The sequence below is a fragment of the Hyla sarda genome, chromosome 5, assembly GCF_029499605.1.
Source record: "Hyla sarda isolate aHylSar1 chromosome 5, aHylSar1.hap1, whole genome shotgun sequence".
Classification (NCBI taxonomy): Eukaryota; Metazoa; Chordata; class Amphibia; order Anura; family Hylidae; genus Hyla; species Hyla sarda.
In genome coordinates, this window is record NC_079193.1 from 78631859 (window position 1) to 78658568 (window position 26710).

General features: G+C 47.3%; 1 protein-coding gene across 9 annotated transcripts in view; it reads right to left on the reverse strand.

The window, feature by feature from the left end:
* The window catches only part of HDAC9 (histone deacetylase 9), a 656589-nt gene that overhangs the window by 319829 nt on the left and 310050 nt on the right, over positions 1-26710 (reverse strand). The gene's annotated exons all lie outside the window — the stretch shown is intronic.

Sequence of the window (26710 nt, forward strand, 5' to 3'; positions counted from 1 at the left end):
TGCGATTCGCACAGCGGGACGCGCCCGCTCGCGAATCGCATCCCAGGTCACTTACCCGTCCCGGTCCCCTGCTGTCATGTGCTGGCGCGCGCGGCTCCGCTCTCTAGGGCGCGCGCGCGCCAGCTCTCTGAGACTTAAAGGGCCAGTGCACCAATGATTGGTGCCTGGCCCAATTAGCTTAATTGGCTTCCACCTGCTCCCTGGCTATATCTAATCTCCTCCCTTGCACTTCCTTGCCGGATCTTGTTGCCTTGTGCCAGTGAAAGCGTTTAGTGTGTCCAAAGCCTGTGTACCAGAACTTCTGCTATCCATCCTGACTACGAACCTTGCCGCCTGCCCCCGACCTTCTGCTACGTCTGACCTTGCCTCTGCCTAGTCCTTCTGTCCCACGCCTTCTCAGCAGTCAGCGAGGTTGAGCCGTTGCTAGTGGATACGACCTGGTTGCTACTGCCGCAGCAAGACCATCCCGCTTTGCGGCGGGCTCTGGTGAATACCAGTAGCCTCTTAGAACCGGTCCACTAGCACGGTCCACGCCAATCCCTCGCTGACACAGCGGATCCACAACCCGTAAGCCGAATCGTGACAGTAGATCCGGCCATGGATCCCGCTGAGGTGCCGCTGCCAAGTCTCGCTGACCTTACCACGGTGGTCGCTCAGCAATCGCAGCAAATTGCCCAACAAGGACAGCAGCTGTCGCAGTTGACCGCCACGTTACAGCAACTTCTGCCTCTGCTACAGCAGCAACCATCTCCTCCGCCAGCTCCTGCACCTCCTCCGCAGCGAGTGGCCGCTCCTAGCCTCCGCTTGTCCCTGCCGGACAAATTTGATGGGGACTCTAAACTCTGCCGTGGATTTTTGTCTCAGTGTTCCCTGCATATGGAGATGTTGTCGGACTTGTTTCCTACAGAACGGTCTAAGGTGGCGTTCGTAGTAAGCCTTCTTTCAGGAAAGGCCTTGTCTTGGGCCACACCGCTCTGGGACTGCAATGATCCTGCCACAGCCACAGTCCAGGCCTTCTTCGCTGAAGTCCGGAGTGTCTTCGAGGAGCCAGCCCGAGCTTCTTCTGCCGAGACTGCCCTGTTGAACCTGGTCCAGGGTAATTCTTCAGTGGGCGAGTACGCCATCCAATTTCGTACTCTTGCTTCCGAGTTATCATGGAATAACGAGGCTCTCTGCGCGACCTTTAAAAAAGGCCTATCCAGTCGCATCAAGGATGTGCTGGCCGCACGAGAGATTCCTGCCAACCTCCAAGAACTCATCCATTTGGCTACCCGCATTGACATGCGTTTTTCTGAGCGACACCAAGAGCTCCGCCAGGAAAAAGACTTAGATCTCTGGACACCTCTCCCACAGCATCCTTTGCAGTCTACGCCTGGGCCTCCCGCCGAGGAGGCCATGCAAGTGGATCGGTCTCGCCTGACCCAGGAAGAGAGGAATCGCCGTAGGGAAGAAAATCTCTGTCTGTACTGTGCCAGTACCGAGCACTTCTTGGTGGATTGCCCTATTCGTCCTCCACGTCTGGGAAACGCACGCACACACCCAGCTCACGTGGGTGTGGCGTCTCTTGGTTCTAAGTCTGCTTCTCCACGTCTCACGGTGCCCGTGCGGATTTCTCCTTCAGCCAACTCCTCCCTCTCAGCCGTAGCCTGCTTGGACTCTGGTGCCTCCGGGAATTTTATTTTGGAGTCTTTTGTGAATAAATTCCGCATCCCGGTGACCCGTCTTGTCAAGCCGCTCTACATTTCCGCGGTCAATGGAGCCAGACTGGATTGCACTGTGCGTTACCGCACAGAACCTCTCCTGATGTGTATCGGACCCCATCGCGAAGTGATTGAGCTCTTCGTCCTACCCAACTGTACCTCTGAGGTCCTCCTTGGTCTGCCATGGCTCCGGCTTCATTCCCCCACCCTTGATTGGACCACCGGGGAGATCAAGAACTGGGACTCTGCCTGCCATAGGAAGTGCCTCTCCCCCCCTCCCAGTCCCGTCAGGCAAACCTCAGTGCCTCCTCATGGCCCCCGTCCTTGTGTCACCCTGCCCCGTGCCAAGCTTCACCCTCTGCCCTCCCTCCCCATTCCGACTCCTGCTGTACTGCCTGCCGTTGAGGAAACCCTCCATTCTTTCCCGGTGTCCTCATCCCAGGGGAGGCAGTTACCGGACAAAAAAAAGGGGAGACCTAAGGGGGGGGGTACTGTTACGCCTAGCGCTCCGGGTCCCCGCTCCTCCCCGGAGCGCTCACGGCGTCTCTTTCCCTGCAGCGCCCCGGTCAGTCCCGCTGACCGGGAGCGCTGCACTGTCATGGCAGTCGGGGATGCGATTCGCACAGCGGGACGCGCCCGCTCGCAAATCGCATCCCAGGTCACTTACCCGTCCCGGTCCCCTGCTGTCATGTGCTGGCGCGCGCGGCTCCGCTCTCTAGGGCGCGCGCGCGCCAGCTCTCTGAGACTTAAAGGGCCAGTGCACCAATGATTGGTGCCTGGCCCAATTAGCTTAATTGGCTTCCACCTGCTCCCTGGCTATATCTAATCTCCTCCCTTGCACTTCCTTGCCGGATCTTGTTGCCTTGTGCCAGTGAAAGCGTTTAGTGTGTCCAAAGCCTGTGTACCTGAACTTCTGCTATCCATCCTGACTACGAACCTTGCCGCCTGCCCCCGACCTTCTGCTACGTCTGACCTTGCCTCTGCCTAGTCCTTCTGTCCCACGCCTTCTCAGCAGTCAGCGAGGTTGAGCCGTTGCTAGTGGATACGACCTGGTTGCTACTGCCGCAGCAAGACCATCCCGCTTTGCGGCGGGCTCTGGTGAATACCAGTAGCCTCTTAGAACCGGTCCACTAGCACGGTCCACGCCAATCCCTCGCTGACACAGCGGATCCACAACCCGTAAGCCGAATCGTGACACATGCTCTGTCATTGTGCCCCCATATGGTCTCCTCCTGCTGATGCTACCACCTCCAGGCTCTGTCATTGTGCTGCCATATGGTCTCCTCCTGCTGATGCTGCCACCTCCAGGCTCTTTAACTGTGCTGCTCTATTGTCTCCTCATACTGATGCTACCCCCTCCAGGCTCTCTCATTGTGCTGCCATGGATACTGCAAAACATAATTAAGGTGCTGGTCCCCAGTTTCAGAAATTCCTTGCATTAGGGTCACTTTCCGGACAACTGATGCCACCTCCAGGCTGTGCCATTCAGACACTATATGGTCCTCCTCATGCTTCAGCCACCTCCAGGCTGTGGCATTCAGCCACTATATGGTCTCCTAATGCTTCAGCCACCTCCAGGCTGTGCCATTCAGAAACTATATGGTCTCCCTATGCTGCCACAAACTCCAGGCAGTCATTCAGCCACTATATGGTCTACTCACACTCATGCCACCTCAAGGCTCTGTCATTGTGCTGCCATGTGACATGTGACTCATTGTTACATTTGATCCTTTGTACCCACATGCCGGGGCCTTGGACACTAAAACTTGGGAGTTAAAATTTCAATTTCAAAATCCTCAATTTCAATTTCAAAATCTTAAATTTAAATTTAGAAATCTTAAATTTCAATGGTCTCCTCATGCTTCTGCCAACTCCAGGCTGTGCCGTTCAGACACTATATGGTATCCTCATGTTTCAGCCACCTCCAGGTCAACCCATTCATCCAATAGATGTTTTACTGATGTTTCAGCCACCTCCAGGCTGTGCCATTCATCCAATATATGGGTTACTGATGCTTCAGCCAACTCCAGTCTGTGTCATTCAGCAACTACATGGTTTAGTGATGCTGCTGGGCCTATTGCCTATGTATGTTTATGGTAGCACTAGATACCGTACATCTTCAATGAAAATTTCAAAATTCATCTTTTATTCTTAGAGATTGTGAGGCCCTATTGTCTCCTCATCTGCTGCCAACTCCAGGCTGTGCTATTCAGACACTATATGGTCTCCTCATGCTTCAGCCAACCCCAAGCTGTGTCATTCAGACAATATATGTTTTACTGATGCTGCTGGCCCTGAGTCTTGCCCTAAAAAATTTGTTATGGTAGCACTAACTACCCTAAATATTGAATTTAAATTTCAGAATTCATCTTTCAATCTTAGGGATTGTGAAGCCCTAGTGTCTACTCATGCTGCTGCCAACTCCAGGCTGTGCCATGCAGACACTATATGGTCTCCTCATGCTTCAGCCAACTCCAGGCTGTGTCATTCAGGCAATATATGGTTTACTGATGCTGCTTGGTCTTGGCCTAAAAATTTTTTATGGTAGCACTAGCTACCATAAACCTTCAATTTAAATGTCAAAATTCATCTTTTAATGTTAGGGATTGTGAAGCCCTAGTGTCTACTCCTGCTGCTGCCAGCTCCAGGCTGTGTCATTCAGCCACTATATGGTCTCCTCATGCTGCCAACACCTCCACACTGTCATTCAACCACTATATGGTCATCTTATGCTTCAGCCTCATCCAAGCTGTGTCATTCAGCCACTGTATGGTCTCCTCATGCTGCCAACACCTCCACGCTGTGTCATTCAGCCACTATATGGTCTCCTCATGCTGCCAACACCTCCACGCTGTGTTATTCAGCCACTATATGGTCTCCTCATACTCCTCATCCTGATGCCACCTCCAGGCTATGTCATTGATTCTAAAAGCGATGCCTGTAATCTGCATGTCATACTGAACAACAGTGTTATTTCAATTCCCCAGCACACTCCATATGCGTGTTAGAACACAGCAAAGTGTTCTACACCCCTATTGAAGCTCTCTGTAGGCCAGAAATAGCCGTTTTTAATATAGATTTGCCGCAAATAAATTCGTATCGAACTGAATTTTCCAAAATTCGCTCATCTCTTGTAGGTAAGTGGAGATTTTTCTTCTTTTCCTATAGCCGTAGCAATATATGAATTTTTGCTGACACTGAAATACTGCTTTAACTGTAAACAGTACTCTACAGCTCATCCACATTCTTGCTTCTTACTCAGGCTACAAATTGAGCATAACACATAGCACAAATAAGCCACACAACCAGGATTACTAAAACTGCCACTACTTACCAATCCAAAACATCCCAACCTACTCAACATGCTCATTAGTACAAACTGCACTCTCGCAGTCAATAGGTAGAAAGGACAAACCACAACTTATACTCAGGTAACTAGATGTTCAAAATAAATTTAACTATTAAATATTTTAGCTTTAATATGTAAAAGCACAGTGCTTAACCCCTTCAGGACCAAGCCCATTTTGGCCTTAAGGACCAGAGCGTTTTTTGCACATCTGACCACTGTCACTTTAAACATTAATAACTCTGGAATGCTTTTAGTTATCATTCTGATTCCGAGATTGTTTTTTCGTGACATATTCTACTTTAACATGGTGGTAAATTTTTGTGGTAACTTGCATCCTTTCCTTGTGAAAAATCCTAAAATTTGATGAAAAATTTGAAAATTTTGCATTTTTCTAACGTTGAAGCTCTCTGCTTGTAAGGAAAATGTATATTACAAATAAAAAAAATTTTTATTCACATATACAATATGTCTACTTTATGTCTGCATCATAAAAGTGACGAGTTTTTACTTTTGGAAGACACCAGAGGGCTTCAAAGTTCAGCAGCAATTTTCCAATTTTTCACAAAATTTTCAAACTCACTATTTTTCAGGGACCAGTTCAGGTTTGAAGTGGATTTGAAGGGTCTTCTTATTAGAAATACCCCACAAAAGACCCCATTATAAAAACTGCACCCCCCAAAGTATTCAAAATGACATTCAGTCATCATTTTAACCCTTTAGGTGTTTCACAGGAATAGAAGCAAAGTGAAGTAGAAAATTCACAATCTTCATTTTTTACACTCGCATGTTCTTGTAGACCCAATTTTTAAATTTTTACAAGGGGTAAAAGGAAAAAATGTATACTTATATTTGTAGCCTGATTTCTCTCGAGTAAGCACATACCTCATATGTCTATGTAAAGTGTTCGGCGGGCGCAGTAGAGGGCTCAGAAAGGAAAGAGCGATAAGGGGATTTTGGAGAGTACGTTTTTCTGAAATGGTTTTTGGGGGGCATGTTGCATTTAGGAAGCCCTTATGGTACCAGAACAGCAAAAAAAAAACACATGGCATACCATTTTGGAAACTAGACCCCTTGAGGAACATAACAAGGAATAAAGTGAGCCTTAATACCCCACAGGTGTTTCACAACTTTTGCATATGTAAAAAAAAATATATTTTTTTCACTAAAATGTGTGTTTCCCCCCAAATTTCACATTTTTCCAAGGGTTAATAGCAGGAAATACCCCCAAATATTTGTAACCCCTTCTCTTCTGAGTATGGAGGTACCCCATAAGTTGACCTGAAGTGCACTATGGGCGAACTACAATGCTCAGAAGAGAAGGAGTCATATTTGGCTTTTTGAGAGCAAATTTTGCTCGGGGGGCATGTCACATTTAGGAAGCCCCTATGGTGCCAGAACAGCAAAAAAAAAACACATGGCATACCATTTTGGAAACTAGACCCCTTGAGGAATGTAATAAGGAATAAAGTGAGCCTTATTACCCCACAGGTGTTTCACTACTTTTGCATATGTAAAAAAAAAAAAAAAAAAATTCCACTAAAATGTGTGTTTCCACCCTAATTTCACCTTTTTGCAAGGGTTAATAGCAGAAAATACCCCCCAAAATTTGTAACCCCATCTCTTCTGAGTATGGAGGTACCCCATAAGTTGACCTGAAGTGCACTATGGGCGAACTACAATGCTCAGAAGAGAAGGAGTCATATTTGGCTTTTTGAGAGCAAATTTTGCTCGGGGAGCATGTCGCATTTAGGAAGCCTCTATGGTGCCAGAACAGCAAAAAATACCCACATGCCATACCATTTTGGAAACTAGACCCCTTGAGGAACGTAACAAGGGGTACAGTGAGCATTTGCCCCCCACTGGTGTCTGACAGATCTTTGGAACAGTGGGCTGTACAAGTTTTCATTTTCATGGACCACTGTTCCAAAGATCCGTCAGACACCTGTGGGGGGTAAATTCTCACTGCACCCCTCATTACATTCCGTGAGGGGTGTCGTTTCCGAAATGGGGTCACATGTGTTTTTTTTTTTTTTTTTGCGTTTGTCAAAACCGCTGTAACAATCAGCCACCCCTGTGCAAATCACCTCAAATGTACATGGTGCGCTCTCCCTTCTGGGCCTTGTTGTGCGCCCCCAGAGCACTTTGCGCTCACATATGGGGTATATCTGTAGTCGGGAGAAATTGCGTTACAAATTTTGGGGGGCTTTTTTCCCTTTTACCTCTTGTGAAAATGTAAAGTATAGGGCAACATCAGCATGTTAGTGTAAAAAATAAAAATTTTTACACTAACATTCTGGTGTAGACCCCAACATTTCCTTTTCATGAAGGGTTAAAGAAGAAAAAGCCCCCCAAACCTTGTAACGCAATTTCTCCTGAGTGCGGCGATACCCCATATGTCGCCCTAAACTGTTGCCCTGAAATACGACAGGGCTCCAAAGTGAGAGCGCCATGTGCATTTGAGGCCTAAATTAGGGATTTGCATAGGGGTGGACATAGGGGTATTCTACGCCAGTGATTCCCAAACAGGGTGCCTCCAGCTGTTGCAAAACTCCCAGCATGCCTGGACAGTCAACGGCTGTCCGACAATACTGGGAGTTGTTGTTTTTCAACAGCTGGAGGCTCTGCTTTGGAAACAGTGGTGTACCGGACGTTCTTATTGGGGGAGGGGGGCTGTGTAGGGGTATGTGTATATGTAGTGTTTTTAACTTTTTATTTTATTTTGTGTTAGTGTAGTGTAGTGTTTTTAGGGTACAGTCACATGGGCGGGGGGTTACAGCGAGTTTCCCAGCGCAAAATTTGCTGCATCTCAAGATGCGAGAAACCCACTGTAAAAGCCTCGCCCATGTGAATGTACCCTGTACATTCACGGGGGTGGCGGGGCGGGGGGGGGGGGGGCTTGCATCAGCTGTTGCAAAACCACAACTCCCAGCATGCATGGTCTGTTAGTGCATGCTGGGAGTCATAGTTTTGCAACAGCTGGAGGCACACAGGTTAGGAAACACTGAGTTAGAAACAGACAGTGTTTCCCAACCAGTGTGTCTCCAGTTGTTGCAAAACTACAACTCCCAGCATGCCCAGACAGCTGAAGGGCATGCTGGGAGTTGTAGTTCGGCAACATCTGAAGGGCCAGATGTTGCTGAACTAAAACTCCCAGCATGCCTGGACAGTCAGTGCATACTGGGAGTTGTAGTTTTGCAACAGCTGGAAGAGCACAGATTGGAGACCATTATACAATGGTCTCCAAACTGGGGCCCTCCAGATGTTGCAAAACTACAACTCCCAGCATGCATGGTCTTTTAGTGCATGCTGGGAGTTATAGTTTTGCAACAGCTGGAGGCACACAGGTTAGGAAACACTGAGTTAGAAACAATGTTTCCCAACCAGTGTGTCTCCAGCTGTTGCAAAACTACAACTCCCAGCATGCCCAGACAGCTGAAGGGCATGCTGGGAGTTGTAGTTCGGCAACATCTGAAGGGCCAGATGTTGCTTAACTAAAACTCCCAGCATGCCTGGACAGTCAGTGCATGCTGGGAGTTGTAGTTTTGCAACAGCTGGAAGAGCACAGATTGGAGACCATTATACAATGGTCTCCAAACTGGGGCCCTCCAGATGTTGCAAAACTACAACTCCCAGCATGCCCAGACAGCCAAAGGCTGTCTAGGCATGCTGGGAGTTGTAGTTTTCAGACTCCTAGAAGCAGCAGTGAAGATCTTCACTGCTGCCTCTGAGGACTACATACTTACCCGTCGCTGCTCGTCCACGTGGCCGGTCCCGTGCTGCTCCTCGGTCCTGCCGCTGCTCCAGGTAAGTCCGCCGGTCCCCACGTGTTCCCCCCGTGTGCCGCAGGTCCCCGCGAGCCCCTGCAGCCTTCGTCCCCCGTTCTGCCCGACTTCCAGGGGCGGGCAGTGCGGGGGATCTGAACTTTCACCCCAGATCGCTGAACAGGACCATCAATTGATGGTCCTGGGGGTGAAGCAGAAGTTAACTGCATGTCATTTATAAATGCCGGGATGCGCGAACGCACTGCACAACCCGGCGTTTATATATGACATTCTGCGGGAAGGGGTTAAAGGTGTATTCTGAGTTACATACCATATGCCCCATCCACAGGATAGGAGATAAGTGTCAGGTCATGGGTGTCCTGACTGTTGGGACCCTCGGCGATCTTGAAAAAGGGGCCTTGAACTTTTGTTTTGAATGGAGTGGCAAGTTTTAAATGTGCATCACCACTCCATACATTGTCTATGTGAGTCTCGGAGACAGCTGAGTTAGAGCACCCATAAGCAACTCACCATTCTATTCAAAACAGAGGCCCATCATGCCATAGCTTGTATGGGGAATATACGATGTAAGTTGAAATACTCCTTTAATAGTTACAAAGCAAAATTAAAGAAATAAGAGGCATACGTAATGTGCAGTGTGATAAAATGTACACCAATCCAAACTGGAATGAACTGGATTCCTAACTGGGGTCCTTATTATTTAAATGGCCAACTGTTTCTTTACACTTCAGCAATGGAAGGACACCAGTTCGGATGACTTTAGTCTTAGGTGTATGAGCACTTAGGGGGAGATTTATCAAAACCTGTGTAGAAGAAGAGTGGTGCAGTTGCCCATGGCAACCAATCAGATCGCTTCTTTCATTTTCACAGGCCTCTTTAAAAATGAAAGAAGCGCTCTGATTGGTTGCTATGGGCAACTGCACCATTCTTCCTCTGCACAGGTTTTGATAAATGTCCCCCTTAGTGATTTATCTCAATTGACTATCCCTACAGTGGCTGCACAGGGTTGAAGTGGGGGGGGGGGGGGGCACTTTCTAATATAGTACCTTGCACTATGTTTCTTTTCTACACTCATGCTGATAAAACTCAAAGTGTTCAACAGTTACAATAAAATTTGAATATATTACAGCACTTACTAATAGTGATGAATGGCATTGCCCATATTCGTCTTATATTCGCGAATTTGAGGAAGAAAACAGTGAGGGGATGGGCAACTTTACTATTGTTTGCTAGGGATGTTGTTGATAACCTCTGACAAGGAATATGCGAATATTCACACATGCGAATATGCGGAAAAAGTGAGTATTCATTATTTCAAATATGTATAGCGAATATATTCGCAATATTCACGAATGTGCGATATTCGCGTAAAAAAATTTGAAATGCGAATATTCGCGGCCAACACTGCTTACTAATAGATGCTTCTTTGTAATATATATTTAGAAGATGATGTCCCCCCAATACTCTCTGTTATACCTCCCTGGTTTTGTGGCTACAAATCATCTATTGTTATATAACAAGGGGGCTTAGATAAATAAATGCTAAAATGTCTAGTAATCTAAGGATTCTCTTAGGCTATGTTCACATGATGTGGATGATGCTCGACCAATCAGTGAGACTCTATAGGAACAGGAAAGTTCTGACCAAATTCTCAGAGATAATGGGGTGCTGGAGCAAGTAGGTGAGTTAGCCCGAGGATTTCCCTTATATTCTGAGTTTTACTTCAACATGAGTTTTAGGCTGGAGATAGACTTTCCATATTTACACCATTGTCTATTACATCCTTTATCACTTGTATGAACTTTTCACCTTATAAAGCGATATCACACTTTCTCTTCAGATTGTGGGTGTTTCATCCAGTTCTAGATGAGATTGAACTTGCCAGGTTTGCGCCTTTGTTTTGGCAGATGACAGGACTAATTGTAAAAACTGACAGTAAAAAACCAAACAGCCGCTGGACATTTCACATGGCTCGGAAAGGAATTGCATCCATTACTGACTTATAATTAAAAGGAAATAGCTAAATGTCGGATGAGGTTTCCCTGGTATCTAATACAATAGAAATGTTATTAATATACAGTACAGTTCGGTCTTCATCTGTTCTATTTCCTTATGCAAAAACCAATACAATACATTAAAGTGAATTTCTACTATTTAACATTAATGTGTTTTATATGGTATAAACACAGCCATATTACACTCAGTACACAAGTTGTGAGAAAGTGTGATACCTTTAGTAAGAATACATCTCTGAATGCTTCTAATGTTGTGTTTGATATGAATGTTAAAATCATGTCATGCTCCATCAGGTCCTGTATTGCCACTGATAAGCATTGCTGCCTAAAAAGATTATTCCCATCTGAAGAAGTTACCCCACCCCCCAACAAACATGATAGGAGATAACAAGCTGATTGATGAGGTCCGACGGCTGGTACCCAAACAATCCTAAAAACAGGGACAAAATTGTCTCCGGATGAACAGAGCGCACTGTATGTAACCAGTTCCCCATTCATTCTCTATGGAGCCACTGCACAGTGTCTTGGCAATGTTTGGTGGCACGAAAGAGAGAACTAGTCGCACATGCGCAGTGTCTGTATTCATTCGGGGGACAATTTTAGCTCCATTTTCAGGATTGTGGGGGTCACAGTGGTCGGACCCCTACTGAATAGCTTTTTAGCCCCTATCCTGTGGATAGAGGATAACTTTTTCAGATGGGAATACCATTTTAAACACTACGGGGGGAATTCATCAAGCTGTGCTTATGTACACAACTTACGTACACTGTTTTCTGTGGTGTAAGTGTTTCCTACGTGTGACACATTTATCATACTATCTCAGGGGGTTGATAAATTTGGCATATGTAAACAAAAAACAAGAAATGACTTCAGAACACCACTTTTTGATTCAAAACATTTTATTTTTGCATAAACAGAAATAACAAAAATAATAAGAAAAAATGGTATCAGGCAGAAAAAAAACAGAAGCAGAAACATTCAGTACAGGTCATGACCATACGATATGAGCACCAGAACATTATAATAAGGCAATAAAGGCAAGTGAAACCTTGTGCACGACAAGATACCATATGCTAAGGCTGATGATGAGAACAAGAAAATGATAATAAAGACAACAAGTAAATCGCCTACAAAGAGGGGTGAAAAGTGTATGAGTTGGATGGAGAAACACCTAGAAGGGAAAGCAAGAAGAAGGGAGGGGAGAGGGTGGGGGTGGGGGTGGGGCTGAGAGGGTAGGGGGGAAGCCAGAAACAGGAGAAACCGCAGGGAACGAGGAAGAGGGAGGGAGAGAGACAGGAAAAGGGGGATAAAGGAGAGGGCAGGACACTAGGAGGCCGCAGGGGGTGCAGTGTCCAGAAGAGCCCGGTAGCCCGAGGACTCCTGGAAAGTGAGCCAATCAAACCAAGTTTTAGTATAACGTTCATCCTCCGCAGGAGTCAGTGCCATAAGCTCCTCCATGCGTTGCGTGTTCGCGATTTCCATCACCCACTCGCAAACCGTCGGGGGCATTGGTGAACGCCACCCACGGGGAATGACCGTTTTGGCTGCTTGAAGCATATGACTCAGTAGGGATTTACGAAAAGAAGTAGAAGACATGGGGAATTGAAACAATAAGGCCGCCTCAGGTGAGCTGGGAACAGAAATCCCAGTAACCACCCCAACAGTACGCAAGGCATCCGACCAAAACTGCTTCAATGCAGGACAATCCCACCAAATGTGCAGCATAGTGCCCTGTACAGTTCCACAACGCCAGCAGTCGGACGATACCGCAGGGTACCACCGGTGGAGCTGGACGGGGGTCCTACACCAGCGAGACAGAATTTTATAATTGGTCTCTTGTCCCTTATTGGCAACAACCGATTTGTGAGTGAGGTGAAAGCATTTCGACCACTGTGCGGGGGTAAAGTATTTCCCAAGCTCTGTTTCCTATGCTGCGCAAAAAGGGGGCAGGGAGGAAGTGTGGCCAGCCAACAACAGGTGATAGAGGAAGCCTATAGTGTGAGGTGGCAACGGTGGTGTGAGGCAGAGCGTCTCAAAGGGGGACAAAGCACAATGCAAGTGGGAGGAACATTTAATAGAAGCATAGAAATGCTCTAATTGGATATAGTCAAAAGGGCCACGACTCTTGGCCTGGACACAGGGCGGGGAGGGGCAGCATATCTGAAGATGAAAGCACGTGATGAAACCTCAGTGAAGAGTGCCTCGCACCCCCCAGAAATGTGCCCGATGACAACCCAGGGGGAAAGGCAGGATTCCCAGTAATGGGCAGTAGTGGGCCCGCCCGATCGATCAAGGAGTCTCGGGACCCAGACCTACCCAGCACGGAGAGTGTCTGCACAGAAGTAAATGACAACTTAGTCAAGGTGGAGGGAGGAGGGGGCCAAAGCCATGGAAGCCCAGAGAGGTCTGTAGGAGAGACGTCCCGTGTTAATCATACCCACAGTTTGGTGGCAGAGTTGTGCAGCAGGTCCAGTAGACGTACATGCATAGCTGCCATGTAGTAAAGGCGACAATCAGGAAGGCCCACTCCCCCCGCCTCCTTGGGGCGAAACAGTACCGCCCGACTAAGGCGCGAATGCCCGGACGCCCAAATGAAGGCACCTAACCTACCTTGCAAGGTTCGCCAAAATGAGGCTGGGAGGGCAATCGGTATGGTCTGGAGCAAATACAATAACTTCGGCAAGAGTGTCCTTTTGACGGCATTGACCCTACCGAACCAGGAAAGGGTTTTACCATGCCACCCATCCTAGTGAGCTGAGAATTGAGTGAGTAAGGGTGCAAAATTACATTGGTAAAGACGGGAGAGATCGGCCGTGATCGTTGTCCCTAAATAGGTAATACCAGGGGAGGGCCAAGCATAAGGGAAGTTAGTGCGTATGGTATCGGCTAGGGGCTGCGGGAGAGACACATTTAACGCTTCCGATTTGGACACATTAATTTTAAAGTTGGACCAGTCCCCAAAACCGGATAGCACGGACATCAAGGAGGGGAGAGAGATATGGGGGTTAGTAACGTATACTAGAAGATCGTCAGCAAAAGCCGAACATTTGCATTCGCACCCACCAATCCTAACCCCTGAGATGTCCAGGCTACTGCGGATCGAGGAAAGCAGGTATTCCATGATTAGGACATACAGGGGCACCCCTGGCGAGTACGGTTGGAGATGTGAAAGGGCCGGGAGAGGGCGCCATTGATCTTTAATCGAGCGGAGGGGGAATGATAAAGAGACAGGATTTTCGAGGAGAGGACAGGACCATGGCCAATAGTACGGAGTGTGTCTCGGAGGGAGGACCAGGATATCCGGTTGAACGCTTTTTCAGCGTCGAGGGAAAGAATCATCAAAGGAATGTTACGGGATTGGGCATACTGTATGATATCCAGGGTTTTAAGGGTATTGTCGCGAGCCTCCCTTCCCGGGACAAAGCCCACTTGGTCGGGGTGGATGAGCCCGGGTAAATGAGCCCCAAGCCTATCAGCGATAAGTTTAGCAAAAATTTTCAAGTCCACATTTAAAAGTGAAATAGGTTTAGGGAGGACCGCGACATGGGCCAATGTGGATTGAGAGGGAAAGGGTACGTCAGGGCCTACTTCATTAAACGCAGCTAAAAGTATAGGGGCCAGGCGTTTGCCGAATGCTTTATAAAAGCCTGTCGTAAAGCCATCCGGGCCGGGACTCTTCCCTCCAGGCAAGGAGGAGATAACTCTCAAAAGTTGGGCCTGCAAAAACAGAGCATTCAGCTCCTCCGCAATGGAGGGGGACATACTGGGAAGGTCAGTGACAGGGAATGAGTCCCGCCCAGAGCCAGATCGGGCAACAGGGGGCAGGTTGTATAGGTCTGTGTAATTAGTGCGGAACATCGGCTATTTCAGGGGTAGTGTGTGCCTGTCCCCTCCCCCCCCCCCGGGACCGTGAGGCAGGGAACATGAGATCTGACCATCCGTTCCCTAAGTGCCCTGGCCAACATACGTCCACTCTTGTTGCCAAACTCATAAAATTTGCTATGGCAAAGCTGGAGAGCACACTTAGAACACCACTTTTTAACAAAACCTCTTCTCCCCTGTGACTTTTGTGCTCTAAATCCTTACAGTAAGGACATGCTGGGAGTTGTAGTTGTGTGGTGCGCGCAGGTGACAAGCGCTCTGCTCCCCAGCCAGCTCACAGGAATATAACACTACAGCATTGTAATTTCATATTCCCCGCCTGGAGCTGCATCTATCACCCGCTGCTCCCCCCGCATATACCCAACGCCCACAGTATGCCACCACCACACGGCCCCCCATATACCACCCGCCGCCCGCTTATACCACCTGCCGCCCGCTTATACCACCGACTGCTCGCTCACATTTAACACCCGCCAGCTAGCTACTGCAAGACTACAAATCTGTTACGCCTAGCGCTCCGGGTCCCCGCTCCTCCCCGGAGCGCTCACGGCGTCTTTCTCCCTGCAGCGCCCCGGTCAGTCCCGCTGACCGGGAGCGCTGCACTGTCATGGCCGTTGGGGATGCGATTCGCACAGCGGGACGCGCCCGCTCGCGAATCGCATCCCAGGTCACTTACCCGTCCCGGTCCCCTGCTGTCATGTGCTGGCGCGCGCGGCTCCGCTCTCTAGGGCGCGCGCGCGCCAGCTCTCTGAGACTTAAAGGGCCAGTGCACCAATGATTGGTGCCTGGCCCAATTAGCTTAATTGGCTTCCATCTGCTCCCTGCCTTTATCTGACCTCCTCCCATGCACTCCCTTGCCGGATCTTGTTGCCTTGTGCCAGTGAAAGCGTTTAGTGTGTCCAAAGCCTGTGTACCTGAACTTCTGCTACCCATCCTGACTACGAACCTTGCCGCCTGCCCCCGACCTTCTGCTACGTCTGACCTTGCCTCTGCCTAGTCCTTCTGTCCCACGCCTTCTCAGCAGTCAGCGAGGTAGAGCCGTTGCTAGTGGATACGACCTGGTTGCTACTGCCGCAGCAAGACCATCCCGCTTTGCGGCGGGCTCTGGTGAAAACCAGTAGCCTCTTAGAACCGGTCCACTAGCACGGTCCACGCCAATCCCTCGCTGACACAGAGGATCCACTACCTGGTAGCCGAATCGTGACAGTAGATCCGGCCATGGATCCCGCTGAGGTGCCGCTGCCAAGTCTCGCTGATCTTCCCACGGTGGTCGCTCAGCAATCGCAGCAGATTGCCCAACAAGGACAGCAGCTGTCGCAGTTGACTGCCATGTTACAGCAACTTCTGCCTCTGCTACAGCAGCAACCATCTCCTCCGCCAGCTCCTGCACCTCCTCCGCAGCGAGTGGCCGCTCCTAACCTCCGCTTGTCCCTGCCGGACAAATTTGATGGGGACTCTAAACTCTGCCGTGGATTTTTGTCTCAGTGTTCCCTGCATATGGAGATGTTGTCGGACTTGTTTCCTTCTGAACGGTCTAAGGTGGCGTTCGTAGTAAGCCTTCTTTCAGGAAAGGCCTTGTCTTGGGCCACACCGCTCTGGGACCGCAATGATCCTGCCACAGCCACAGTCCAGGCCTTCTTCGCTGAACTCCGGAGTGTCTTCGAGGAGCCAGCCCGAGCTTCTTCTGCCGAGACTGCCCTGTTGAACCTGGTCCAGGGTAATTCTTCCGTTGGCGAGTACGCCATACAATTCCGTACTTTTGCTTCTGAACTATCCTGGAATAATGAGGCTCTCTGCGCGACCTTTAAAAAAGGCCTATCCAGTCGCATCAAGGATGTGCTGGCCGCACGAGAGATTCCTGCCAACCTCCAAGAACTCATCCATTTGGCTACCCGCATTGACATGCGTTTTTCTGAGCGACACCAAGAGCTCCGCCAGGAAAAAGATTTAGATCTCTGGGCACCTCTCCCACAGCATCCTTTGCAGTCTTCGCCTGGGCCTCCCGCCGAGGAGGCCATGCAAGTGGATCGGTCTCGCCTGACCCAGGAAGAGAGGAATCGCCGTAGAGAAGAAAATCTCTGTCTTTACTGTGCCAGTACCGAGCATTTCTTGTTGGATTGCCCTATCCGTCCTCCACGCCTGGGAAACGCACGCACGCACCCAGCTCACGTGGGTGTGGCGTCTCTTGGTTCCAAGTCTGCTCCTCCACGTCTCACGGTACCCGTGCGGATTTCTTCTTCAGCCAACTCCTCCCTCTCAGCCGTGGCCTGCTTGGACTCCGGTGCCTCTGGAAATTTTATTTTGGAGTCGTTTGTTAATAAATTCAGCATCCCGGTGACCCGTCTCGTCAAGCCGCTCTACATTTCTGCGGTCAACGGAGCCAGATTGGACTGCACCGTGCGTTACCGCACAGAGCCCCTCCTCATGTCTATTGGACCCCACCTTGAGAGGATTGAGTTCTTCATTCTCCCCAACTGTACCTCTGAGGTCCTCCTCGGTCTGCCTTGGCTCCGGCTTCATTCCCCCACCATTGATTGGACCACCGGGGAGATCAGGAACTGGGACTCTGCCTGCCATAGGAAGTGCCTCTCCCCCCCTCCCAGTCCCGTCAGGCAAGCCTCTGTGCCTCCCCATGGCCCCCGTCCTGGTGTCACACTGCCCCGTGCCAGGCCTCGCCCTCTGCCCTCCCTCCCCATTCCCACTCCTGCTGTACTGCCTGCCGTTGAGGAAACCCTCCATTCTTTCCCGGTGTCCTCATCCCAGGGGAGGCAGTTACCGGACAAAGAGAAGGGGAGACCTAAGGGGGGGGTACTGTTACGCCTAGCGCTCCGGGTCCCCGCTCCTCCCCGGAGCGCTCACGGCGTCTTTCTCCCTGCAGCGCCCCGGTCAGTCCCGCTGACCGGGAGCGCTGCACTGTCATGGCCGTTGGGGATGCGATTCGCACAGCGGGACGCGCCCGCTCGCGAATCGCATCCCAGGTCACTTACCCGTCCCGGTCCCCTGCTGTCATGTGCTGGCGCGCGCGGCTCCGCTCTCTAGGGCGCGCGCGCGCCAGCTCTCTGAGACTTAAAGGGCCAGTGCACCAATGATTGGTGCCTGGCCCAATTAGCTTAATTGGCTTCCATCTGCTCCCTGCCTTTATCTGACCTCCTCCCATGCACTCCCTTGCCGGATCTTGTTGCCTTGTGGCAGTGAAAGCGTTTAGTGTGTCCAAAGCCTGTGTACCTGAACTTCTGCTACCCATCCTGACTACGAACCTTGCCGCCTGCCCCCGACCTTCTGCTACGTCTGACCTTGCCTCTGCCTAGTCCTTCTGTCCCACGCCTTCTCAGCAGTCAGCGAGGTAGAGCCGTTGCTAGTGGATACGACCTGGTTGCTACTGCCGCAGCAAGACCATCCCGCTTTGCGGCGGGCTCTGGTGAAAACCAGTAGCCTCTTAGAACCGGTCCACTAGCACGGTCCACGCCAATCCCTCGCTGACACAGAGGATCCACTACCTGGTAGCCGAATCGTGACAAAATCCCAGCATGTCCTCACTGTAAGGGCATGCCTGAACTTGTAGTCTTCCAACATCGGGTGGCGGGTGGTATATGTGGGCAGCCAGTGAAAAATGCGGGCAGCGCGTGATAGATGCGGGCGGGCAGCGGCTGTTAGATGCAGGACTTTTTCTAAGACAAATTTTTTTTGGGTAGATTTGCGACTTTTTAGACCGTTTGCAATTTTCGTGCGACTTTTTACCAAATAATAAATCCCTGCCTGCAGCTAAGTAAAAAACAGATCTTGTGTAAAACAGCTGGATTGTGAGAAATTGTGCAGCCAGACGTACCACTAAAAGTCACACTAAAGTCGCATATGCGACTTTTTCACGACAAACATACACCAAAAGTCCTGTGTAAATCCCTTAATAAATTCCCACCTACATTCATATATCTCTACTGTGCTATTCCACGATTATGACATTTTTGTCTGCAATGAAGGGGTTATCCAGGTATTGCAGTCCCATTCTATTCCATTCTATGAGCTGTTTTTTCTATTCCTGGATAACCTCCTTGCTGTGACTTTACTGTGTGCATTATTTCTGTGATGTGACATCACTGTGCACATTACCCCATCATTCTGCACATTCTTGTGTGCACTCTCCCTGTACTGTGATATCACTGCTCCTGTCATTCCACTATGGTGACATTTCTGTGTGCATTATCCATCCAGCAACATGTTAACTGTAAGTGACTGGAAACACACAATTTTAAGAACATAAAAAGTATGTCAAGCAAAATGTCGGTTTGTGTTGTGTTAGTGGTGAAAGTTTACCAAACACCCAAGAGAAAGGGGAAGAATTCTGCACCTACATCTATTTGTAGGAAGGAGAAGGGCAAGTCCTCTTATATTTCCTATTCCTTTCACACTTCTGGCTTTGGCTCAAAAACTCCAGTGGTAGTTTTCCAAAAAATGCGTGCTTGTTCCGGGTCTGATTACTGGCGTTCATGGCGACAGAGCATAGTGACGTCAAGGCTCCGCCCCCGGGTGACATCACGCTTCGCGTCCTCAATGCAATCCTATGGAGGGGGCGTGACTGCTGTATCGCCAGTAATTAGACCCGGAGCGAGCACGCTCCGTGGGCTGATTATAACGGGGTGCGGTGTGGAAGATCACGGGGGTCCCCAGCGGCGGGACCCCCGCAATCAGGCATCTTATCCCCTATCCTTTGGATAGAGGATAAGATGTCTTAGCGCCAGAGTACCCCTTTAAGTCCACTTTGGCTTGTCTATGATTTTCTTTCTAATCTCCTGAGGCAATACTCTCTGTGGCTTTCTGTGGTCCATGATCAGTGTGGTACCCACCACGATACCAAATAGTACAATGACTACTTTCCACTCTGTAAATAGGCAACTGACTGATTAGTAGTGTTGCTCGCGAATATTCGCAATGCGAATTTTCGCGAATACAGCACTATATATTCGTAATTACGAATATTCGTTTTTTGTTTTTTTTTACAGTACACATCACAGTGATCATCCCTCTCTGCTTCCAGCTTGTGTGGTGTAAAGAAGGCTCTAATACTACTGTGTGAGACTGGCGAGCGAATTTTCGCATATGCTAATTTTTGGATATGCTAATTTTCGCATATGCGCAAATAAAACGCATATATTACGAATATGCAAATTTAGCAAATATATGACGAATATTCCAGGGGCGGACAAATCACATGTGCAGCATGTTCAGCTGCACAGGGACCCACCACTACACATGGGCCCTCAGGCACTGGCCAAGGGCCCCCTTGAGAGAGAGGTGCAGCTGGTGAGGATCCAGGACAGTTGTCCCGATCCCCACTCAGACAAGCGCTATTTTTATTTTTTTTTTACAATCCCTGCGCTGCTCCTGTATCATTAGGGAAACAGGCAGTAGCGCAGGGATGAAGGTATCTGATTCATGGCTCCGCCCCCAGCACAGGAAGAGGTCGGAGGCCGAGAGCTGACAGGCCTCCCAGGAGCACAGCGGCTGTGAGGGGAAGTTATGTCCCCTGTCCTGCCTCTCTTCTCACTAGCAGTATAACCTGGGGCTGGGGGGTGGCAGCCCAGTGGGGTCACTTTCCCTCTTCCGGTGTCCACAGGTCACCTACAGGTCACATTACAAGAACAATTTTTTGGGAAAAATTGCGGCAAAAATGGCGCGTTTTTTTCCGCAATTTCGAAAAATCGCGGCAAAACTGCACCATTTTTGCCGCGATTTTTCAAAAAAAAATTCTTGTAATGTGACCTGTAGGTGACCTGTGGACCCCGGAAGAGGGAAAGTGACCCCACTGGGGCCACAACATGTGGACACACTGCTTGTTTATTTATCATTAATCCATTAAGGCAGTGTTTCCCAACCAGGGAGCCTCCAGCTGTTGCAAAACTACAACTTCCGGACAGCTAAAGACTGTCCGGGCATGCTGGGAGTTGTAGTTTGGCAACAGCTGGAGGCACACTGGTTGGTAAACACTGAGATAGATTGACTGGGCATAGATCAGTGTTTTCCTACCATGGTGCATCCAGCTGTTGCAAAACTACAGTCCAGGCATGCTGGGAGTTGTAGTTTTGCAACAGCTGGAGACACCCTGGTTGGAAAACACAATCTATCTACCTATCGATCTATCCATCCCACAGGGTGCCTCCAGCTGTTGCAAAACTGCAACTCCCAGCATACCTCAACAGCCAAAGGCCCAGGAGTTGTAGTTTGTTTTAGTTTTGCAACATCTGGAGGCACCCTGGTTGGTAAAAAGATATCCATGTCCTTTCTATCATCTATCTATCTATCTATATCATATCTGTCTATCTATCTACTGTATCTATCATATCTATCTACTGTATCTATCTTATATCTATCTATCTCTATCTATCATCTATCTATCCATCTAATATCTTTCTATCTATCTATCTATCTATCTCATATCTATCTATCTCACATCTCTCTATCATCTAGCTATCCATCTAATATCTTTCTATCTATCTATCTCATATCTATCTATCTCACATCTCTCTATCATCTATCTATCTCATATCTATCTATATATTATCTATCTATATCTATCTATCTATCTATCTCATATCTATCTATCTATCTATCTCACATCTATTTATCTATCTCACATCTATCTATCCATCCATCTCATATCTATCTGTCTATCTCATATCCATCTCATATCTATCTGTCTATCTATATCCATCTCACATCTATCTATCTATCTATCTATCTATCTATCTCATATCTATCTATCTCATATCTATCTATATATCTATCTATCTATATATCTATCTATCTATCTCATATCTATCTATCTATCTCATATTTATCTCCTACCTGAACAATTGATGTATGGGGGGGGGGGGGGGGGGGGGCAGGCACGTTCTTTGCACAGGGGCCCTATGCTGTCTGTGTCCACCCCTGGAATATTCGTCCATATATTAGCGAAATATCGCGAATTCGAATATGGCCTATGCCGCTCAACACTACTGATTTGTTTGGAGACAACTGTGACACTTATTGCAGGACACACCTTAGTATACATGTCTCTTTTGTCAAAGTATTTCCTATCATTATTTTTGTCCAGGACAGTTTCATTATTTTGTTTTTCCAAAATATTTTGTTAAAACCACAATTAAAAGCAATGTCTGGTTTTCATCAGGTAATTTTCAGTAAAGTTTGTATATTGTCTGTGATCTGAAGTGACAGTAGCGCTATTTATTGGAAGTGGGGTTCTGCCGTTTGTGCTGCTAGACTAAACGTATGTACTCCCGTAAAGACATACAAGTGTGCTATATATTATATGAGATTGTAGTCAGCGCTAAGTGGGACTTACTTAAAAGAATATTAAAGGGTACCTTTCATCAAAAAAACTTATGATATATTATAGATTAATGTATGCAGAATAACTTTCCAATAGTATGTTACTAAAAAATATGCTTCTTTCTATTTAATTTTTCATTTTGAAAAAATGACCACTAGGGGTCTCCCTACCAGTCCTTCTTTACAGATTTCAGACTCATGCTGGAGTCCTAAATCTCAGACTGCAGCCGAGACACAGACAAGCTCAGCACTGCTCCCTGGCAGTGAGCAGTGCTGAGTTTGTGTTCCGGCTGCTGTCTGAGATTCAGGACTCCTGCATGAGTCTGAAATCTATTTTAAAAAAAGGACTGGTAGGGAGACCTCTAGTGGTCATTTTTTCAAAGTGGAAAATTAAATAGAAAGAAGCATATTTTTTAATAACATGCAATTGGAAAGTTATTCTGCATACATTAATCTATAATATATCAAAAGTTTTTTTGATGAAAGGTACCCTTTAAATGTATGAGTATATGGCAGTGTACCTGGAGTGAAGCTGCCACGAATTAGTAGATTACTGTGATGATAATGACGGCAAGATGCAGGATGCCGGTGATACAGTACGTGAATCAAGCAATGAAATGCTCTACAGTGCTGACGAGTAGTGTGATTTCTGGAAATACTAAAGACCGTGGTATAATAATGAAAATGCCATATGCTACACGAGCGTTAAAATAACACAGGCTATTTGAATATGGTCAAATGTACTTGCGTTTCTGTTGCGGTTCTTATGCGTTTTCGGTGTGATTTGTTGCATGTCTCTGGTGAAGTGTCCAGGAGGGAGCTGAGTCTTAGGAATATTGTGAGTTAAAACGGGAGAACACCCCGGCCGGTGGTGTCTCAACCGTGGAGTTAACTCTCACTTCACGGTAAATCCAGTGATGTTGGATGTGAGTGGTGACGTCACTACTGCTGCTGCGGAGGTCCACAATACTTTCCAACGCGTTTCGGAAACAGGAAGACCATGTACAATATTATACCACGGTCTTTTGTATTTCCAGAAATAACACTACTCGTCAGCACTGTAGAGCATTTCATTGCTTGATTCACGTACAGTATCACCGGCATCCTACATTTTGGTGGCATTATCATCACAGTAATCTACTAATTCGTGGCAGCTTCACTCCAGGTACACTGTCATATACTCATACATTTAAGATTCTTTTAAGTAAGCCCCACTTTGTGCTGACTAAAAGTTTGTATATTATCACTTTTCTCAGTTTTATGTTATTTCAGGGAGCATTGTGGGTTTTTCTGTCTTCAGCAAAGAGTCCCAGTACTTTTGTCCACGTCTGTATTTGTCTAAGGGATCTCCCTAAACTGATTCCCAATTGCTAATGAGCAAGTTTATTCTAGTTAGGTCAGGAAGCCTTGGTTATAATGCTGTGAGGCATGCTCCAAACTGCTTATTCAATGCTTAAATTGGTACTCTGCCCCCAGACATCTTATTCCCTATCCAAAAGATAGGGGATGAGATGAAAAGTCCAAAGATTCACAGCACTGGTAAAACCATACATTTATTAAAGATCCATTTAAAATCCAAAGGATACAAACAAGGTGCATACTGGCATGTAAAAAACCTCCCCCTCTGACGTGTTTCCACCCTACCAAACCTTAATCATAGATGATTATCAGGCCTTAATCATAGATTCTATGATTAAGGCCCGCTAGGGTGAAAACGAGTCAGGGGGAGGGGGGTTTACCTGGAACATGCCGGTGTGCACCTTGTTTGTATCCTGTGGATTTTAAATGGATCTTTAATAAATGAATGCTTTTACCATTGCTGCGAATCTTTGGACTTTTCATTCTGGAGACAGTGAAGAACTGACTGCACCTGCATAGAGGTGAGCGCTTTCCAATTTTTCTCTTTCTTGCCATAGGGGATAATATGTCTGATCACAGGGGTTCCGTCGTTCGGGACCCCAGCAATCTCTCGGCAAGGTGGGATGTCACAAGGGGGCGGCACTGTGACATCATTATACTCCGGACCCTGTATCGTGAGTCATCAGACATGGAGCTCCGTGCAGCTGATGACAAGTGGGTGCTGCAGGAGAGATCCCAGTGGCGGGACCCCCGCGATCAGACATCTTATCCCCTATTCTTTGGATAGGGGATAAGATGTCTAGGGGCGGAGTAGCCCTTTAATGCTCCACTGGGGAAGTTTCTGGTGAGTGTCCTTGGTGATTTTCCTATTTGTGTTAGTGTGCACCGCACTTTGATGTACTGCCTGCAGTTATATTCTTTGTAAAGTTTTCACCATCATTGATTCATTCCACAGAGGATTCTTAGAGGACACCACAGTCAGTAGGAGTGCATTATGTACGGATGTTATGTACATCTGCACTTGTCTCCTACCATCTTTACAGGACATTCAGAGACACAAGCTAAAGCAGTTTTGTATGCAAAGGGTGTGTATTTTGATCCCTCTGTTTTTTCCAGCACCAAACATTTTTTTCTAGCTAAGGCTGGTATTAACTATACATTTACAACCTTGTTGGTCTTTTTTTAGATTTCATGAATTGAAAATAAATAAATATATATATATATATATATATATATATATATATATTGTAAGGATTCCTCCTTGGGGATTAGCTCCGGGATCGTCCTGGACACTGCCACGGGACACGTTTCCACTCAATAAACCCGCAGACAACGGTTATTCATGCACGCCTGGCACCTTGCCAGCTTTATTTAGACAGGTTGTGGGTAAAACAAAACATAACTCAGGAACAAACCAAAGTCCTAGACCGTCTGGTCACTGACTACACATATCAGCATGCCCTGACTACTATCTGGTGAGCTACCCTCAGCCAGCATAAAACATGTGCCCCTGCAACCTGTTACTCACAGTTCACACCACTTCTTCACTTCTTCGACTGCTCACAGTTCGCTGTGTGTTTTCTCAACAGGGTCCGTGTGTCTCCCCCTACAGTGACATGCTGTTGACCAGGGAGAGCCCCAACTATTCTGTTTCTTTTCCTTTTAAACACACTTTCCCTTCCTGATACCTCATTAATCAGGCCACAGGTGGAGCATTCTGCAGAGATAGCAAGGGAAATATACCCTTTCCTTGCCACACTGCCACAATATATATAGATATATATATATATATATATATATATATATATATATATATATATATATATAAAGTTGCTTCTTAAAATAAAAGAGATTTACAAAATAGCTTTTCTTAAAAATTCTGTGATGTAAACCTTCTCCTCGATGACTGCAACAGCTAATGCCTCTGGCATCAAATGTGTACCGTGACAAAGCCAATAAACAGGGCAATCACAAAATAGGTCACATGACTGCAGGAAATGATGCCACTATGGATGTCACCTAGGCAACAATATTTACTGTTCTGGCCAGGGAGCAATGGCAGAACATTTAGGGTCTATTCACAGATTTGATGTGCAGGATTTGCACTGCATTCAGTCATTTAGTTTACATTGAAATCTGCAGCAGAAAATCCTGGGCATCAAATCTGTGCAGAATACTGTACGTGTGACTACACCATAATAATAGGTGCATTCCCCGAACTGATCGGGCGTCCTGACACTGCAGGACTCGTGTGGCCCACCAGATAACGATTTTACATCCTTTGTTAGGCCTATCATTGACAGTTGTTTACCAGTACATTTGGGCATCTGTATAATTTGGAATTACCTGATGTGATCTATGAGGCAACATTACCTGGAGCCTATCGCGGTAGTTGTGGTATTCCTTTTGTTAGCGGCTTTGTCATTACTACTGCCAGGCCTCCTTCTGCGAGCCTGGGGCTGCATCTTCTGTCTTGATATATTTTATATAATATATTATATTTATTATATTTATAATATTTATAATGTATATATTACCCAATCTTCGATTGTTAGCCACTGAAAAGGTTTGGCTGGTTCATATTTACAGCTTGAACAGAAGGTGTTGGGTTTATCATTTGATTCATTGGGGTAATAATACTGTGTTTGCTCTACTCCTACTGCTCTATTCCTTTTTAAGGGTAGGGTCACATGGAATGGATCCGCAGCGTATTTTACACCTAAATTGTGCTTCCAGCTGTTCCCCCCTCCTGTCTGCTGCTCGCAGTGGCAATGCGCCACTCCGAGCAGCCACATGGAGACTTGCAAGTCATCGCGCGCACGCACAGTGTACTTGTGTACTCAGACATCGCGGCCGCTCCATGATGTTTATGAGTACACTGCAAGTAAGCACGGTGACTTGCAGCCCCGTGTGGTTGCTTGGAGCGGCGCATTGCCACTGCAAGCAGCACACAAGTGGTAACAGCTGGAGGTACAATTTCGGGTCAGGTCGGGTCATCGGCGGATCAGCAGCGTTAAAAATGCTGTGGATCCGTTTCATGTGACCCCACCCATAGGGATTATTTTTCATATGGTGATTGACTAACACTATTTGGGGGGGTAATTCTTTTAAACCTACTTTTCTATTAAAAGCTACGTTTTAACAGCACCTTAGTATTTAAGTTTTGGTTTATTAGCTGATTTTCCGCTAGGTGATATTATCTGGGATTACGTATAGCCCTACTCTATTACGTATATACTACACCACACCACAAATCATTTTTAAGTCTGTGTTTTATTTAAAGGGGTACTCCGGTGA